The sequence below is a fragment of the Panthera tigris genome, chromosome F2, assembly GCF_018350195.1.
Source record: "Panthera tigris isolate Pti1 chromosome F2, P.tigris_Pti1_mat1.1, whole genome shotgun sequence".
Lineage (NCBI taxonomy): Eukaryota > Metazoa > Chordata > Mammalia > Carnivora > Felidae > Panthera > Panthera tigris.
In genome coordinates, this window is record NC_056676.1 from 48,768,663 (window position 1) to 48,786,692 (window position 18,030).

Consider the following 18,030-nt stretch of genomic DNA (forward strand, 5'->3'; position numbering starts at 1 on the left):
TTATTAAAATGACTATATGAATAATTTGTGCTACAGCTTATTACACAATAAGCAGATATTTATATGTCTACATCCATAGTTTATTTGGGAAAAAAGGAAAGAAATTTATTTTAATGTTAATTTATATATTGATTTGTATATTAATGTCATATGATTTTATCAGTTGTTAGATATTGTAATCACCTATTCTTATATACCATGTTAAGAAATTTGAATTTATCTCATTGGTATGTTTGATTGCAGTGAAAGGTGTTGAAATAAAAGCATGATAGGGCGTGTTCTATCAATAAATTCTATTAATTTAGTGTCAGAACGTCTAGCGTGAAGATTCTCATCAGTGTATTTCTACCGCTACTGCTACTGTCTTGTATTTTTTTTAATTTATTTTTTATTTTTTTAATTTACATCCAAGTTAGCGTATAGTATAACAATGATTTCAGGAGTAGATTCCTTAATGCCCCTTACCCATTTAGCCCATCCGCCCTCCCACATACTGTCTTGTATTTTGTGATCTTGTGTCTTTGTCCTGGATTTGTCCTCTATTGCTGCAGAGTACCTTCTAAAAAAGCAACTTTAGGGCACCTGGGAGGCTCAGTCATTAAGCATCTGACTCTGGCTCAGGTCATGATCTCACAGTTCGTGAGTTTGAGTCCCGCATTGGGTGAGCTCGAGCCCTGCATCCAGTGAGCTCGACCCCCGCTTGTGGGGAGCACAAACCCCGCTTGGGCTCTCTTCTTCTAAGGGGGATATGTATGGAATAAATAGTTCAGTGGATTAGTATATTATATATACGATATATATCCTGAAATATTTGAGATTGGGACCAAATCAGTGGTGCTTTCATCTAAAAAGTTACATTAAAATCACCTTTTGAAGAGACTCGGAGGCCATTAAGGGCATAAAACCCTTATTACTTGTTTTCTACAACTGTAATAGGAAGTCTTATGGAATTGTTTTGGAACACATGCTTCCAATCTGCCACCAGATTTTGCAGCAGGAATTTATATAACCATGCCATAGCTCAAACTGTCTCACGATTTACCATATGTTTCAATATTTCCAATGTTTTCAAACACTTCTCTTTCCCACCCTTTCCAGTTTACATTTCTCAGTTTTGTCCTGGCCTTTACCTCCTAGTTCTCATTCATTTCTGTGATTCATGAATAATCTGCTATCGCCTTCTAGTTTAGAGTCAATCCTATACTGGTTCTCTTTCCTAGACCCTTTTGTGGACTACTAACATAAACAATGCTTACTCCTCACTTCAGAACTCTTGATTCCTGGCCTAGGTTCAGGACTCTGATCTCAGTACTTGTTTTTATGGCTTTGGTGTACTTGTCTTTTACCTCTGTTTACAATTTACTAGAGTCAGAAACATGATTTAGAGTCGGGCTGGCTCCTTTTAACAGTGTAAGATGACAGTTCTAGTAAAAATTTCCCTCTTATGACTCCTGTTTTTGTCTGGTTAGAATTTAGGGGAGTTTCTATAGTCTAAATCTAATCAGTCAAGACAGCTTTATATAAGTAGCTGGATCTTTATGACTAGAAATATGGCTTTTTTTCTGCTTGTTTTCCTCCTACTCCTGTGTTTCCTTAGCTGGTTTCAGGGAGTCAAGTCAGTGCACCATGTATAAGCAGCTGCGCTTTTCCCATAAAGGAAAGGCTTTGGCATAGTCCATCCCTGGGTTATAGCCTACCTGCTAGTTGTGTGACCTTGAACAAGTCACTTTGGGACTCTGTTGCTTTATCTATAAATCGAGAACAATAATGTCTGTTTCCTACGGTTGTGGTGAGATGCAAATATAATGCACCCAGCATACAGAGGATAGGCAGTAAACATTAATAGGAAAAGAAAAATAAACATGTTGCCTTTTAGGTTACTTTCTCTGCTCCTAGTTTTGTGCTCGCCATCCCTATCTGAAGTTAGATTCATTTGTTTATATGAAGGTCAGTCTTGAGGTTAGAAGATGAGACAAGAGTGAGAGGAAGTGAGGAGAACACAGGTGAAATTCATCTGGGTATTTGTCCTTGAACATTTTTCTTCACTAAAGGATTTTGAGATTGTCGATAATAGCAAATTGCCCTCTTGAGACTGGAAGTTTAGTTAATCAGACTTTTTAAAGGCTTTTCATAGTATTTAAAAAGTAATAGTATTTAAAGTTGTTTTGTTTTATAAATTCTGCAAAAAATCTAAGCTGTGTTATGGACTTATCATGTAATTTGACAAGTGTCTATTTCAAGGCTATTCATACTTTTTTCAAATTGATCCAAATAGCAGTACTCTTAAATTTATATTAATTCTCTTTTGCTCATCCTAGCTATTGAAATCACCGTCTTTCAAATACTTTCACATAGAAGGCTGATTATATTAAACAGAAGTAGAAAATTCAAAGACTATTTTATCTCAGTTTTTACTAAAAATCTTCAAAAAAATTTTTTTTAACATTTATTTATTTTTGAGACAGAGAGAGACAGAGCATGAATGGGGGAGGGGCAGAGAGAGAGGGAGACACAGAATTGGAAGCAGGCTCCAGGCTCTGAGCCATCAGCCCAGAGCCCGACGCGGGGCTCGAACTCACGGACCGTGAGATCGTGACCTGAGCTGAAGTCAGACGCTTAACCGACTGAGCCACCCAGGCGCCCCTAAAAATCTTAATAATAATAATAATAATAATAATAGTAGACATTTAAAAAAAAGATAAAATTCTATATACTCTTGTTTCCCTATACAACTTCGTTTTTACATATTCCCTTATAGTTTTTTATCTTTATGTATCATATGTTTTATATATATATATATATATATATATATATATATATATAATTATGGTGTATGTATGATTTTGTATTCTGCTTAGTACTTCATTATAAATGTTTTCTACTTAATGGAATATCATAGATGTTTTTCCATGAATATATTTTCTCAACTATCTACCTCACCACTTGTCACATGCCAGGCATATTCAATTAAATGAGTTTTCTCCTCTGTTCTAATTTTTAATACTGTCATTGCAATTACAACAAAACAGTTCAATGTTCCACTATTGATTAAAAAAAATTTTTTTTAATGTTTATTTTTGAGAGAGAGAGAGAGACAGAGTGCAAACAGGGGAGTGGCAGAGGGAGAGGGAGACACAGAATCTGAATCAGGCTCCAGGCTCTGAGCCCGATGCGGGGCAAAACTCACGAACCATGAGATCATGACCTGAGCTAAAGTCAGACGCTTAACTGACTGAGCCACCCAGGCACCCCTTCACTATTGATTTTTGCTGTATGTTTTGCCATTTTCTCTGCCCTAGTGTGAAGCTGAATGTGAGACACAGCCCTATTTCCTGGATTTTAAAATTTGACTATCACCAGGCAGCTGTGTTCATAGCGTTTCTTTGGAGATTTAGGGATAATGGTGAAGAGGTTTACATACAGTGGATAAGTCAAAATAGAATTAAACATTCCCATTCTTGAAAAGTCTCTGAGCGTATCTGCCCAGTGGATTCCAACTCAGTGACATGTTGTTATCCTACTTTCTTTTAGCTCATCCTTTCTTTTCTCTTCCATTTCCTTTTCACTCTCCAATTTCTGTTAATTTTTATACATATCAGGGTAACTATGTTTTCTTAAGTGTTTCCATTCAGTCTGTTCCCTTGGAGTTCTCCTTCTGCTCTGAAGTAGGTTATCAAGGTATTTTTCTAAATGTACATAGTTTCTTCCTAAAGAAAAAAATCACCAATATCATTTAGTAAAATATTTTTTCTCCATTCTGTTGTATAGATTTTTTCTTAAATTGTTCTTCAAGTTGCTTTTGGTTGGTTGATAGGGGATTCCTTCAGACTATACATTCATTTGGACCTGGATAACATTAAAATGTTGATAAGAGTTTTACTGCATCCACTTAAGAGAAAGGTTGAGGAACACTAGGTTTACATTATAATTAAATTTCACCAATATTTTTCTTAAGTTTCTATGGAGTAGATTGATAACCTTGATTAACAAATCCTCTGAGGACACAGCATCTTTGTAATAGCCTCAGTAAAATAGAAAACAAACAAACAAACAAGACTTTAGTCTTGTGAACCAGAGATGTTGTGATTCTTGTGGCCTAAGACAATGTTCCCAATGACAATACAGTTTCTATTTATCTGCCCAAGTATGATGATTATTAAGAGGGCTGGGCCATAGTAAAACTGTGAGTTTGGTGGAACCTATCTTGTATCCCTCCTAGTTCTCCCGTTTGGTACATGTTCCCCATTTGCAAATGACTTCAGGCATCTCCTACTCTTTAATCTTCTCGCTCTAATCTCTAGCACATTAGGAAAAGAATAATCAATCATTTGTATTTTCCCAAATGGCAAATAAAGAATAACTTAAAAATTTCCAAATGGCTAATAATAAAGTTATAACCATAATAGATATTTATTTATAGGTTAAGCCAGTTATTAATAAGTTATGTTTATGTGGATACTGAGGGCAGAAATTGTGTGTGATGTAGAATTCAACTCCTTTTTGAGGTTAGCACAGTGCCTGACACATAGTAGATGCTTAGTAATGAGTTAATGAAGGAATTAAGGATACCTTGTTTAAAGATATGAAGGGGTACAATGTCGGGGAGCTTTAGATTAGTACAGGCGTACCTCAGAGATGTTGTGGGTTCCATTCCTGACACTGCAATAAAGTGAATATTAAAATAACGTAAGTCAAATGAATTTTTTGGTTTCCCAGTGCCTATAAAAGTCATGTTTGCACTACACTGCGGTTTATTAAGTGTGTGGTAGCATTATGTCTATAAAAAATGGTATATATCTGAATTAAAAAATACCATATTGGTAAAAAATGTTAACCATCATCTAAATTTCCAGTGAGTTGCAATTTGTTGCTGATAGAGGATTTTGCCTCTATGTTGATGGCTGCTGACTGATCAGGGTTCGTGGTTGCTGACGGTAGGGGAGGGATGACTGGGGCAATTTCTTAAAATAAGTCAACAGTGAGGTTTGCCACATTGATTGACTCTGCCTTTCATAAATGATTTCTCTGTAGCCTGGGATGCTGGTTGATAGCATTTTACCCATAGTAGTAGTACCTCTTGCAAAATTGGAGTCAATCCTTGTACACCTGCCATTGCTTTATCAGCTGAGTTTATGTAACATTCTAAATCTTTTGTTGTTATTTCAACAGTCTTACCCACATCTTCACTAGAAGTAGATTCCTTCTCAAGAAACTGATTTGTTTGCTCATTCATAAGAAGCAGTTTCTCATTCATTCAAGTTTATCACGAGACTGCAGCAATTCAGTCCCGTCTTCAGGCTCCACTTCTAATTCTAGTTCTCTTGCTATTTCCACATCTGCAGTTACTTTCTCCGCTGAAGTCTTCAACCCTTCAAAGTCATCCATGAGAGCTGGAATCAACTTCTTCCACGCTCCTGTTAATGTTGATATTTTGACCTCTTCCCACAAATCATGAAGGTTTTTAATGGCATCTAGAATGGTGAATCCGTTCCGGAGGGTTTTCAATTTACCTTGTTTATATCCATCAGAGGAATCCCTATTTATGGCAGCTATAGCCTTATAAAATGTATTTCTTAAAAAGACTTGAGTGTCCAAATTATTCCTTGATCCATGGGCTGCAGAATGGATGTTGTGGTTGCAGGCGTGAAAATGACGTTAATCTTGTACATTGCCATCACAGCTCTTGGGCGACTGAGTACATTGTCAATGAGTAATGTTTGAAAGGACTCTTTTTTCCCCCCTTAACATTAGGTCTCAAAAGTGAGCTTAAAATGGATAGTAAACCATATTGTCAACAGATGTACTCTCATCCGGTTTTTCTTGTTCCATTTATACAAGATTTAGTATGATTCTTAATGGACCTAGGATTTTCTGAATGGTAAATCAACTTTGGCTTCAACTTACAATCACCAGCTGTGTTAGTCCTTAACAAGAGAGTCAGCTTGTCATTTGAAGCTTTGAAGCCAAGCATTGACTTCTCTTCTCTAGCTCTAACAGTCCTAGATGGCATCTTCTTTCAATAAAAGGCTGTTTCATCCCCAAAATACGTTGTTCAGCATAGCCACTTTCATTAATTGTTTAGCTGGATCTTCTCGATGACTTGTAGCTTCGACATCAGCACCTGCTGCCTCACCTTGCCCTTTCCTGTTATGCAGACGTCTGCTTTCCTTAAACCTCATGAACCAACCTCTGCAAGCTTCAGACTTTTCTCCTGCAGCTTCCTCACCTCTCTCTGCCTTCATAAAATTGAAGAGAGTTAGGGCCTTGCCCTGGGTTAGGCTTTGGCTTCAGGGAATGTTGTGGCGGGTTTCATCTTCTATCAAGACCACTGAAGCTTTCTCCAGATCAGCAATAAAGTTGTTTCATTTTCTTATCATCTTTGTGTTCCCTGGAGCAACACTTTTCACTTCCCTCAAGAACTTTTCCTTTGCATTCACGATTTGGCTAACTGGCACACGAAGCCTAGTTTTTGGCTGATCTCGGCTTTTTTGACATGTCTTCCTTTCACTAAGCTTAATCATTTCCAGCTTTTAATTTAAACCGAGAGACGTATAACTTTCATTTGAATAGTAGAGGCCTTTGTAGGGTTATTAAATAGACTAATTTAATATTATTGTGTCTTAGGGAGTAGGGAGGCCCAAGGAGAGGGAGTGAGACCGGGGTACAGCTGGTTGGTGGAGTAGTCAGAGTATATACAACATTTATTGATCGAGTTCACTGTCTCATATGGGTGCGGTTTGTGATGCCTCAAAACAATTACAATGGCAACATCAAAGATCACTGATTATGGATCACCATAACAACTATGATAAGAGTTAAAAAGTTTGAAATACTGTGAGACTTCCAAAATGTAACACAGACGCACGAAGTGAGTAAATGACGTTGGAAAAGTGGCACTGATAGAATTGCTGGATGCGGGTTGTCACAAACTTCAAATCTGTAAAAAAAATGCAGTATCTGTGAAGGGCAGTAAAGTGAAGTGCAATAAAAAAGAGGTATGCCTGAATATCTGAATGAACATTATTGTAAAGAAGACATACATCTGGGTAACAGGTACATAAAGAGACGCTCTACATCATTAATCATCAGAGAAGTGCAAATCAAAACCACAATGAGATACGACCTCACACCTGTCAGAAGGGCTAAAATAAAAAGAAATAAGCGTTGGTGAGGATATGAAGAAAAAAGAACCCTTGTACATCGTTGGTCGGTATAGTAAATTGGTGCAGCCACCATGGAGAACAGTATGGAGGTTTCCCCCATAATTAAAAATAGAACTACCATGAAAAAGAAGCATGCCTGCATTCGAAATACTTTATTTTTTAACTTTTAACTCCAGTATAATTAATATACAATGTTATATTAGTTTCAGGTATATAACAATGATTCGACAACTCTGTACATTACTCAGTGGTCATCAAAATAAGTGTTTTTTTTTTTATTAGTACAGTTGATACACAATGTTACATTATTTTCAGGTGTGCAACTTAGTGATCTGACAAGTTTATACATTATGTTATGTTCACCACAAGTAGTGCTACCTTCTGTCCCATTACATCACTATTACAGTGTCATTGACTGTATTCCTTATGCCCTGCATTTTTATTCCCATGACTTACTCATTCCATAACTGGAAACCTGTATCTCCCTTTCCCTTTCACCCATTTTGCCCAATCTCATACTTCCTATACCCTGGAAACCTTTGGTTCATCCTCTGTATTTACAGCTGTGATTCTGCTTTTTGTTTATTTTTTTAGATTTCATTTATGAGTGGAATCATATGGTATTTGTCTTTCTCAGTCTGACTTATTTCACTTAACATAATATACTCTAGATCCATCCATTCTGTCTCAAATGGCTGATCTCATCCCTTTTTATGGCTGTGTTATATTCCTGTGTGTGTGTGTGTGTGTGTGTGTGTGTGTGTGTGTGTAAACATTTTCCTTATCCATTTGCCTGTTGATGGACACTTAGGTTGCTTCCATGTCTTGGCTATTGTAAATGATGCTACAATATACATAGGGATGCATGTATCTTTTCAAGTTAGTGTTTTTGTTTTCCCTGGATAAATAATAGTGGATCTATTGGATCATATGGTATTTCTATTTTTATCTTTTTGAGGAACGTCCATACTATTTTCCAAGGTAGCTATACCAATTTGAATTCCCACCAACAGTGCACAAAGGTTTGTTCTCCAAGAGTCTATTATTTTGTCTCTTTTCTCTTTGTTCCTTTGTTTTGTTTCTGAAATCTCACATATAAGTGAAATCATTTGTCTTTCTCTGACTTATATATCACTTAGCATTATGCCCTCTAGGTAACCCATGTTATTGCAAATGGATACATTTCATTCTCTATATGGCTGAATAATATTCCATTGTGTACATATACCACAACTTCTTCATCCGTTCTTCTCTTGCAACACTTGAGTTGCTCTCATATCTTGGCTATTGTAAATAATATTGCAGTAAGCTCAGAGGTGATATATCTTTTCAAATTAGTGTTTTTGTGTTCTTTGGGTAAATGTCTAATGATGGAATTACTGGATCATATGATTGTTCCATTTTTAATTTTTTGAGGAACTTCCATGCTGTTTTCCACAGTGGCTGACACCAGTTTGCATTCTTACCAACAGTGCATGAAGGTTCCTTTATCTCCATGTTTTCACCAATGCTTGTTTCTTGTGTTTTTGATTTTAGCCATTCTGACAAGTGTGAAGTGATCTCTCATTGTGGTTTTGATTTGCATTTCCCTGATGATTAGTGATGTTGAGCATCTTTTCATGTGTCTTTTGGCCATCTGTATGTCTTCTTTGGAACAATATCTGTTCATGTATTCTGCCCATTTTTAATTGGACTATTTGTTTTATGGGTGTTGAGTTGTATAAGTTCATTATATATCTTGGATACTGACCCCTTATTGGATATGCCATTTGCAGATATCTTCTCCCATTCACTAGGATATCTTTTAGGTTTGTTAACTGTTTCCTTTGTTGTTCAGAAGCTTTTTATTTTGATGTAGTCCCAATAGTTTATTTTTGCTTTTGTTTCCTTTGCCTCAGGGGACATATGTAGAAAAATGTTGCTGTGGCTGGCATCAGAGAAATTAATGCCTGGGCTCTCTTCTAGGGTTTTTATGGTTTCAGGTCTCATGTTTAGGTCTTTATTTCATTTTGAGTTTATTTTGTGTATGGTGTAAGAATGTGGTCCAGTTTCATTCTTTTGCACGTAGCTGTCCAGTTTTCCCAACAGGCTTCACACCCAATGTGGAATTCAGTGTGGGGGCTTGAACTCACTACCCTGAGATCAAGACCTAAGCTGAGATCAAGAGTTGGACGCTTAACCGACTAAGCCACCCAGGCACCCCCCAACATCATTTGTTGGAAGAGACATCATTTGTCTTTGCTGTCTTTGCCCATTGCATATTCTTGCCTTCAGTGGGGGAGAATTGACCATATAGTGCTGGGTTTATTTCTGGGCTCTCTATTGTGTTCTCTTGACTTATGTGTCTGTTTTTGTGCCTGTACCATACTGTTTTTATTACTACAGCTTTATAGTATATCCTGAGATCTGGGATTGTGCTACTTCAGTTTTGTTCTTCTTTTTCAAGATTGCTTTGACTATTCAGGGTCTTTTATGGTTCCATACAAATTTTGTATGATATGTTCTAGTTCTGTAAAAAATGCTGTTGGTATTTTGATAAGGATTGCATTAAATGTGTAGATTGCTTTGGGTAGTATTTTATCAATATTTGCTCTTTCAATCCATGAGCATGATCTTTCCATTTGTGTCTTCTTCAATTTCTTTCATCAGTGTTTTACAGTTTTCAGAGTACAGATCTTTCACCTCTTTGGTTAAGTTATTCCTATGTATTTTAGTATTTTTGGTGAAATTGTAAATGGGATTGTTTTCCTAATTTCTCTGTCTGCTGCTTCATTATTACTGTATAGAAATGAAATGTATTTCTGTACATTGATTTTACATCCTGTGTCCTTACTGAATTCATTTATCATTTCTAGTAGTTATTTTGGTGGAATCTTTAGGGTTTTCTATATGTAATATCATGTCACCTGCAAATAGTGAATATTTTACTTATTTCTTAACAGTTTGGATGCCTTTATTATTATTATTATTATTATTATTATTATTATTTTTGTTATCTGATTGCTATGACTAGGACTTCTAGTATTATGTTTAATGCAAGTGGTGAGAATGGACATCCTTGTCTTCTTCCTGATCTTACGGTAAAAGCACTGTTTTTCACCAGTGAGTATGGTGTTAACTGTGGATTTTGTATATATGGCCTTTATTATGTTGAGGTTATGTTCCCTCTAAACATGCTTTGTTGAGGGTTTTTATCATGAAGGGATACTGTACTTTGTCAGATGCTTTTTCTACATCTACTGAAATGATCATATGGTTTTTATCATTTCTCTTGTTGATGTGATAGATCATGTTGATTGATTTGCAAATAATGATTGACTCTTGCATCCCAGAAATAAACCCCACTCATCTGTGGTGAATGATTTTTTTAATGTATTGTGATATTCGGTTTGCTAATTTTTTTTGAGGATTTTTGTATCTACGTTCATTGGAGATATTGGCCTGTAGTTTCCCTCTCTCTCTCTCTCTCTCTCTCTCTCTGGTAGTGTTTTTATCTTGTTTTGTATCAGGATAATACTAGTCTCATAGAATGAATTTGGAAACATTCCTTCCTCTTTTATTTTTTGGAATAGTTTCAGAAGAATAGATATTAACTCTTCTTTAAATGTTTGGTAGAATTCACCTATGAAGCCATCTGGCCCTGGACTTTCATGTGTTGGAAGTTTTTGATTACCAATTCAATTTCGTTGCTAGTAATCAGTTTGTTCAAATTTTCTATTTCTTCCTGACTCATTTTTTATATTTCTGGGAATTTACCCATTTCTTCTAGGTTGTCCAAGTTGTTGGCATATAATTTTTCATAATGTCCTCTCATAATTGTTTGTATTTCTGTGGTGTAGGCTATTCTTCCTCTTTCATTTCTGATTTTGCTTCTTTGAGTCCTCTCTCTCTCTCTCTCTTTGATGAGTTTGGTTAGAGATTTATCAATTTTGTTGATCTGAAAGAACCAGCTCCTGTTTCATTGGTCTTTTCTGCTCTGTTTGTTTGTTTCTATTTCACTTATTTCTGCTCTAATCTTTATTATTTTCTTCCTTATGCTGTTTTTGGGTTTTGGTCTTTTTCTAGCTCTTTTAAGTGTGAGGTTAGGTTGTTTACTTGAGATTTTTCTTGCTTCTTGAGTTAGGCTTGTATTGCTTTAAGCTTTCCTTTGAGAATAGCTTTTGCTGCATCCCAAAGATTTTGGACCTTTGTGTTTCATTTTCATTTGTCTCCATGTATTTTTTTGATTTCCTCTTTGATTTCTTGGTTTAGTAGCTTGTTATTTAACCTCTGTGGGTTTGTGGTCTCTCCAGATTTTTTCTTGTGGCTAATTTGTAGCTTCGTAGCATTGTGGTTGAAAAAAATGCATTGTAGGACTTCAGTCTTTTTGAATTTGTTGAGACTTGTTTTGTGGTCTAACGTGTATAATCTGTTCTGGAGAATGTTTCATGTGCACTTGAAAAGAATGTGTATTCTGTTTCAGGATTAAATGTTCTGAATATGTCTGTTAAATCCACCTAGTCCAATGTGTCATTCAAAGCAACTGTTTCCTTGTTGATTTTCTGTCTGGATGTTCTATCCATTGATGTAAGTGGGGTGTAAAAGCCCCCTCCTACTATTGTGTTACTAATGATTACTTCCTTTATGTTTGTTGTTAGCTGCTTTTGGGGGCTGGGTGCGTAAATATTTACAATTGTTATATCTTCTTACTAGACTGTCTACTTTATGGTGATATATTGTCCTTTGTTTCTAGTAACAGACTTTGTTTTAAAAAAAAAATTTTTTTTAACGTTTATTTATTTTTGAGACAGAGAGAGACAGAGCATGAATAGGGGAGGGGCAGAGAGAGAGGTAGACACAGAATCCAAAACAGGCTCGAGGCTCTGAGCTGTCAGCACAGAGCCCGACACGGGACTCGAACTCACAGACTGTGAGATCATGACCTGAGCCGAAGTCGGACGCTTAACCGACTGAGCCACCCAGGCGCTCCCAGACTTTGTTTTAAAGTTTAGTTTGTTTATATTGGAGTATTGCTACTCTGGCTTTATTTTGACATCTGTTTGCATGATAAATGTTTCACCATCCCCTCACTTTGAACTTGCAGGTGTTTATAGGTCTGGAATGAGTCTCTTGTAGGTAGATACAGGTGAGTCTTGCTTTTTTTATCCATTCCATCACCCTGTGTCTTTTGATTGGAGTATTTATTCCATTTACATACATTGTAATTATTGATAGGTATGTACTTATTTCTATTTTGTTTCTTGTTTTATGGTGTTTTTGTAGTTCTCTCTTAATTTCTTCTCTTGCTCTCTTCCCTCAGGATTTGCTGGCTTTCTTTAGTGGTATATGTGGATTCCTTTCGCCTTATTTTTTGCATATCTGTTATTTTTTGATTTGTGGTTACCATTAGGTTTATATATAACATCTTGTGCATATAGCAGTCTATATGAATTTGATGGTTGCTTAAGTTTGAACCCATTCTAAAAACACTAATATTTTAATTCCCCACTTTGTTTTAGGTATGTGGTGGTGTCATACTTCACATCCTTTTATTCTGTGAATCTTTTACTGTTTTTTTATAGATACACTTAATTTTACAGTTCTTGTGCTTCCTACTTTTCTTACTCTTGCTTATGGTCTTTCCTCTCCACTTAGAGTCCTCTTTAACATTTCTTATAGGGCTGGTGTAGTGGTCATGATCCCTTTAGCTTTTGTTTGTTTGTGCAACTCTTTATCTCTCCTTCTATTCTGAATGATTGCCTTGCTACATAGAGTATTCTTGGTTGCAGGATTTTTTCTCTCAGCACATTAAATACGTGATGCTACTCTCTTCTGGCCTGCAAAGTTTCTGCTGAAAAATGAGCTGATAGCCTTATTGGGTTTCCTTTTTTTTTTTTTTTTTTTTTTTTTTTATAACTGTTTTCTTTTGTTTTGCTGCTTTTAAAGTTCTCTTTGTCATTACTTTTTGCCATTTTTATTGCTATGTGTCTTGATGTGGACCTTCTTGGGTCGATTTTGTTGGGGGCTTTCTGTACCTCCAGCATCTGCATGTCTGTTTCCTCCCTCAGCTTTGGGAAGTTTTCAGCTATTATTTCTTCAGATATATTTGCTGTCCCCTTTTCTCTCTCTTTTCTTTCTGGGATCTCTGTTATACAAATGTTACTATGTTTAATGGTGTCACTGAATGTCCTTAATCTATTTTCATTTTTTATTATTCCTTTTTTCTTTCTCCTGTTCAGCTTGATTGCTTTCTATCACTGTGTCCCCCGGGTCGCTGATCCATTCTTCTGCCTCCCCTAATCTACCATTTATTCCCTCTAGTGTATTTTTAATTTCAGTTACTGAGCTCTTCATCTCTGTTTTTTTTTTTTTTTAATGTTTTCTATCTCTTTGTTGATGGTCTCCCTGAGATCCTCCACTCTTTTGTCCAGTCTAGTGAGTATTGTTATGACCATTATTTAAAATTCTTTATTAGGCATATTACTTATTTCCATTTCATTTAGCTTTCTTGCTGTGATTTTGTCCTGTTCTCTCATTTAGGACATATTCCTCTGTCTCCCATTCTGTCAAACTGTCTGTGTCTGTTTGTATGTGTTCAGAAAGTTAGCTATGTCTCCTGCTTTTGAAACTAGTGGCCAAGTGAAGAAGAGGTCCTGTAGTGCCCTGTAGTGCAATGTCCCCTGTTCGCCAGAACCTGGCACTTTGGGGGTGTCTCCCATGTGCTGTGTGCACCCGACTGTTGTAGCTGAGCCATGTTTGCCCTCAGTCCAGTCATCTGTAATGGCCCTCAGCCTGTTACAGTCAGGGTTTGGTCCCTGTGTTGTTAGTAGGGTAGTCCGGGGCCACCTTTCACTTGAGTTGAATTAGACCAGGCATTTGCCAGAGTGTTGTTGCACTGAACTGCCAGATGCTTTCCCTGTGTTGTCCTCTGAGAAGCTTTCATTGGTGGGCGGGACCTGCAGTCAGACCAGACGTCTGCCCTCAGCCCATTGCTGGGGTTGCAGTTGGGTTGGTGTGTGTGGTTATCTTCTTCTCTCCCTGGGACAGGAGTGACTTTGGAAGGGTACTGACCCCTGCTGGGGCTGCTTGTATGCTGCCAGGCTTGTGGCACCACCTAGGTGGACTCCTGCCAAGGGTGTGTTGGAGACAATGGGTTTGCTTGGGGGCTTGGCTTGATGTGCCAGCAAGGTCTATGCTGGTCCACTGTGGGAGGGGACCTCAGTTTCCCCAGGAAAACTCCTGCCAAGTCCAGGCCAGGTGGATCTGCAGAAGCGTACTGTTAACAGGTTATGTGGAAAGTGTTTGTGTTGTGCTCCTTCCTGCATGTGTCCATGTAAGTTGGCTGATGGGCAGGACAGGGAAATGGCCCCTGCCAGCTCTTTTGTTCTTGGTGAAGTCTCCCCCCAAATTCCTGCCCCTCCAGCACATGCTCTGAGATTAATAAATAAATCTCCTTTCTGTAAATTTAAGGTGTTTTTAAAACTGCTGCTTCTATACCATATCTTAGCTGTTTATTGTGCTGTCTCTCTAAGGGTGGGGACTCAGTTTCCCCTCCTCTCTGGCTCTCTCAGAGTTGAGTCTGCTGATTTTCAAAGTTTCAGGTGTTAAGACCCACTGATCCTATGAACTTGTGAAATTAGGCCCCTCTGGTTTTCAAAGCCAAATGTTAAGCGGATTTATCTTCTCAGTGCGGTCCCCTGTGCCTTGGGTGCCTGGTGTGGGGTCTGCTCCTCTCCCCTCTCTGCCTATGGTGGCCCTCGCTCCTGCAGATAGTCCCATGGGTCTGTTTGACCCTGGACTTTGTCTCTGCTCTTCCTGCCCTCTTCGATGAGGCCTCTTCTCCTTTAGCTGTGGAGAGTCTGTATTGCCAGTCTTCAGGTTGTTTTCTGTGTTATTTACACTGATGTGGGTGTTATCTAGGTATATCTGTAGAATGAGGTGAGCCCAACATCTTTCTACTCCACCATCTTCCCTAGAAATCCCTGTATTAGAAACACATTAAAAGCTGACCCTGAGGGTAAACCTGAATTAATCATTTTGGCGTAGCCAGTAATGAGGATGTGGGGTGTCTATGTGTTTGTGTGTGCATATTTGTGTGTGTGTCTGTGTGTGTGTGTGTGAGAGGGAGAGAGAGAGAGAGAGAGGGAGGGAGGGGCGGAGGGAGAGATGGAGGAAGTACGTGAGAGATGGTTTACTCTTTGGCATACAGGAGAAAGAATGGATAGCTTGAGCCTCCAGTATCCACTCTCTGTTAATGTATTCCTCGCCAATCCCGTGCAGGTTCCACCTTCAATTTTGTATTAAGCATCAACTCACTTTCCGCCTATTATTTGCTGAGGGAAGACATGATTGTTTTTGATTCCAGCCATCTCTCTAGAAGAAGAGGGAGAGCAGGAGACAAGAAAGTATGTTTGGAACATAGGTTGTACAGGAGGATCTTGCCCAAGAACTGAAAGGGACTTTGTGCATGCACGCGTATTTGTGTGTGTGTCGTGCATGTGTGTGTTTATGTATGATGAGTTTGGAATGAATTGTTCTGTGACCATTGGTTATTTTCCTTATTTCTGCGTTGAATAAGGAAAGTAGATAAGTTGAGGATGGACCAGTAGATAGGAAGTAGATTAGACAAAGAATTTTATGACATGGCAGAGAATTTGGTTTTATACTAAATATAATGGTAATTTAAGGAGATGGGTCGAGCGGTATGATGGGGTAGATGTGGCGGTGGGGAGTGTTTAGAGTGGGGCAGGGAGGTCACAAGTTTCTGTCTCAAACAAGAGTTCAGTTCTAAACAGATGTAGAATTTGGTTTGTGATCCCAAGTGAATAAATGTTTTTGCAACTTTTCAAATGAGTTAAAATATCTCGACATTGTTTTATTGCTGTCTTCTAAAGCATGTACTAGACTTTTCTTGCTTATTATGGGATAATGAAGCATTAGAATTGAAATATGAAATATCATCTAAAGCTACGAATTATAATTTCCATTTGGATTAGAATTTTCCACTTGCCTTGAGTATTTTGGGCTAAGATGATGTTACCACTCAAGTCGTACAGAAAATGTTTTCTGGGTATTGACAATTGTAATTATAATAAAAATTGGATATTAGCAAAGAGTTATAGTTCTGAGGAAATTATGGTTTTTGCACTTGAACTGCTGATTAATTAAATTGAAAATGTTCCAACCTCCTTTGCCCTGAGTGTCGTTATAGTAAACAATGACATAGATATTGTTGGTATACTTGAGAAATAGGTCAGGAAGAAAGTAAAAAGGAAAGAGAGAGAGAGGATAGAGAAACGGAGTGGATGGATGAGAAGGAGGAAGAGTAGATAAAAGAAACCCAAAGATGGAGAAATAGAAAAAGAAGCCTATGCCATTGGAAGTTGTATAATTAGGAAAACAAAAGCCACTCGAGATGTTTCATGCAAAGGCAACTTAATATAGAGAATTAATTACCAAAAGTAGTGGTAGGGCTGGGGAAGGAACAAGTGGATGATGAATTTGCCAGATCAGCAACTGCAGGAAGTCACCACCCCTCCTAGGGCTGGGAGAGAACAACTTAAAATGGTGTTAAGCAGAGCCAATAAATACTATGATGCTAAGATTGTTGATACCCTTGGAGCCCAGGAGCCTGCGCTTGTAATGATGTAGAAAGGCGCTAGTCTTGTGGATGATGCTGGACTCACCTCAAAAGATGCCGGAGCCTGTAGTCGCTGATGTTGCCGGTGCTTGTGCTGGTGCTGCTGCTACTCCTGGAGCCAGAGTCCACGATTAAACTTGCTGAGCTTCCTGGAATATTGTTGTTGCTGCTGCAGGAACCAGAAAGAGAAGGAAACAAACAAAAAAATGGTTTCTTTTCTTTTACCATCTAATTTTCACCAGTATTTCCCAGTGACAGAACTTAATTGAGAGCCAGCTATCAAGGGAGTGTGAGAAAGGTAGTGTCTATAGGCTTCTAGCCCCCTGGAATAAAAGGAGAAAAATGGAAGGGCAGGAATAGAGTTGAGAGGCAACAAAGAACAAGCACAGAGAGAAGTTACAAAATAATGATCCATTAATTGTAATAGATAAAAGAAACATTTTGCAACTTTTCTGAGTAATGTCAAGATGCTTTTTTCATTTTTTTCTGGTTGAAAGAAAGATTAAGTTATAAAGATGAGTAGAAAACCCTCGAAAGGGAGACCTATCAATTAGGGTATTTTAGTTTCAAGCAACAAACATGGACTCTGGTTAACTGAAGAGAACATAAGTTTATTGTAAGGATATTGAACAGCACTCAGAAATGTGAAATAACTAGTGTCTGGATAAGAAATTGGAGTAGCTCTGGATAGCTAGTTTGCAGAAACTCATGGATGGCCTGTTCAAGGTGCTACCTGCTGTTTGTATGGCTCACCTTCATTATTTTCCACTCCAGGTTCACATTTACCAGTTGAGAGGCAGCCTGGGCGACCTTTGGTTAGTTGCCCATCCGTGGTCAGAGGAGGACATCGCAGTTTGACTGACTGCTAGCTTTATCAAGATTACTCAGTAGTGGAGGAGTAGTTGGTCAAAGGATTTTGAGGTGTTAGAGGAAAATGGATACTAGGCAGGGAAGATGACAAAATGCTTCCCAACTGAGCCCTGTTTTGGATTAGCGGTAGGGAGCTCAAAACCATAGCCAAAACTTCTTGAACACTTAATATGTAACAGGCACTCTGATCTCTTAATAAATATTTGAGGAAGTTGTCATTATTGTCCTCATTTTACAGGTAAGAGGAATCGAGAGGTGCACATATAGTGATGGTCGATTAGGCAATTTGGACTAATTTTCCCATTGAGAACAATGCTGGTTCAAATATAAAAATCATCTGCATACCAGAGGGCTAACACACATCAGTGAAGACTATGA

At 37.8% G+C, this 18,030-nt stretch overlaps 1 protein-coding gene and 1 pseudogene across 2 annotated transcripts in view; one reads left to right on the forward strand and one right to left on the reverse strand.

Annotated features, from left to right (window-relative positions):
* The window catches only part of RIMS2 (regulating synaptic membrane exocytosis 2), a 601,992-nt gene that overhangs the window by 22,597 nt on the left and 561,365 nt on the right, over positions 1–18,030 (forward strand). The window lies entirely within an intron of this gene.
* On the reverse strand, positions 4,890–17,630 carry LOC122235137 (annotated as a pseudogene).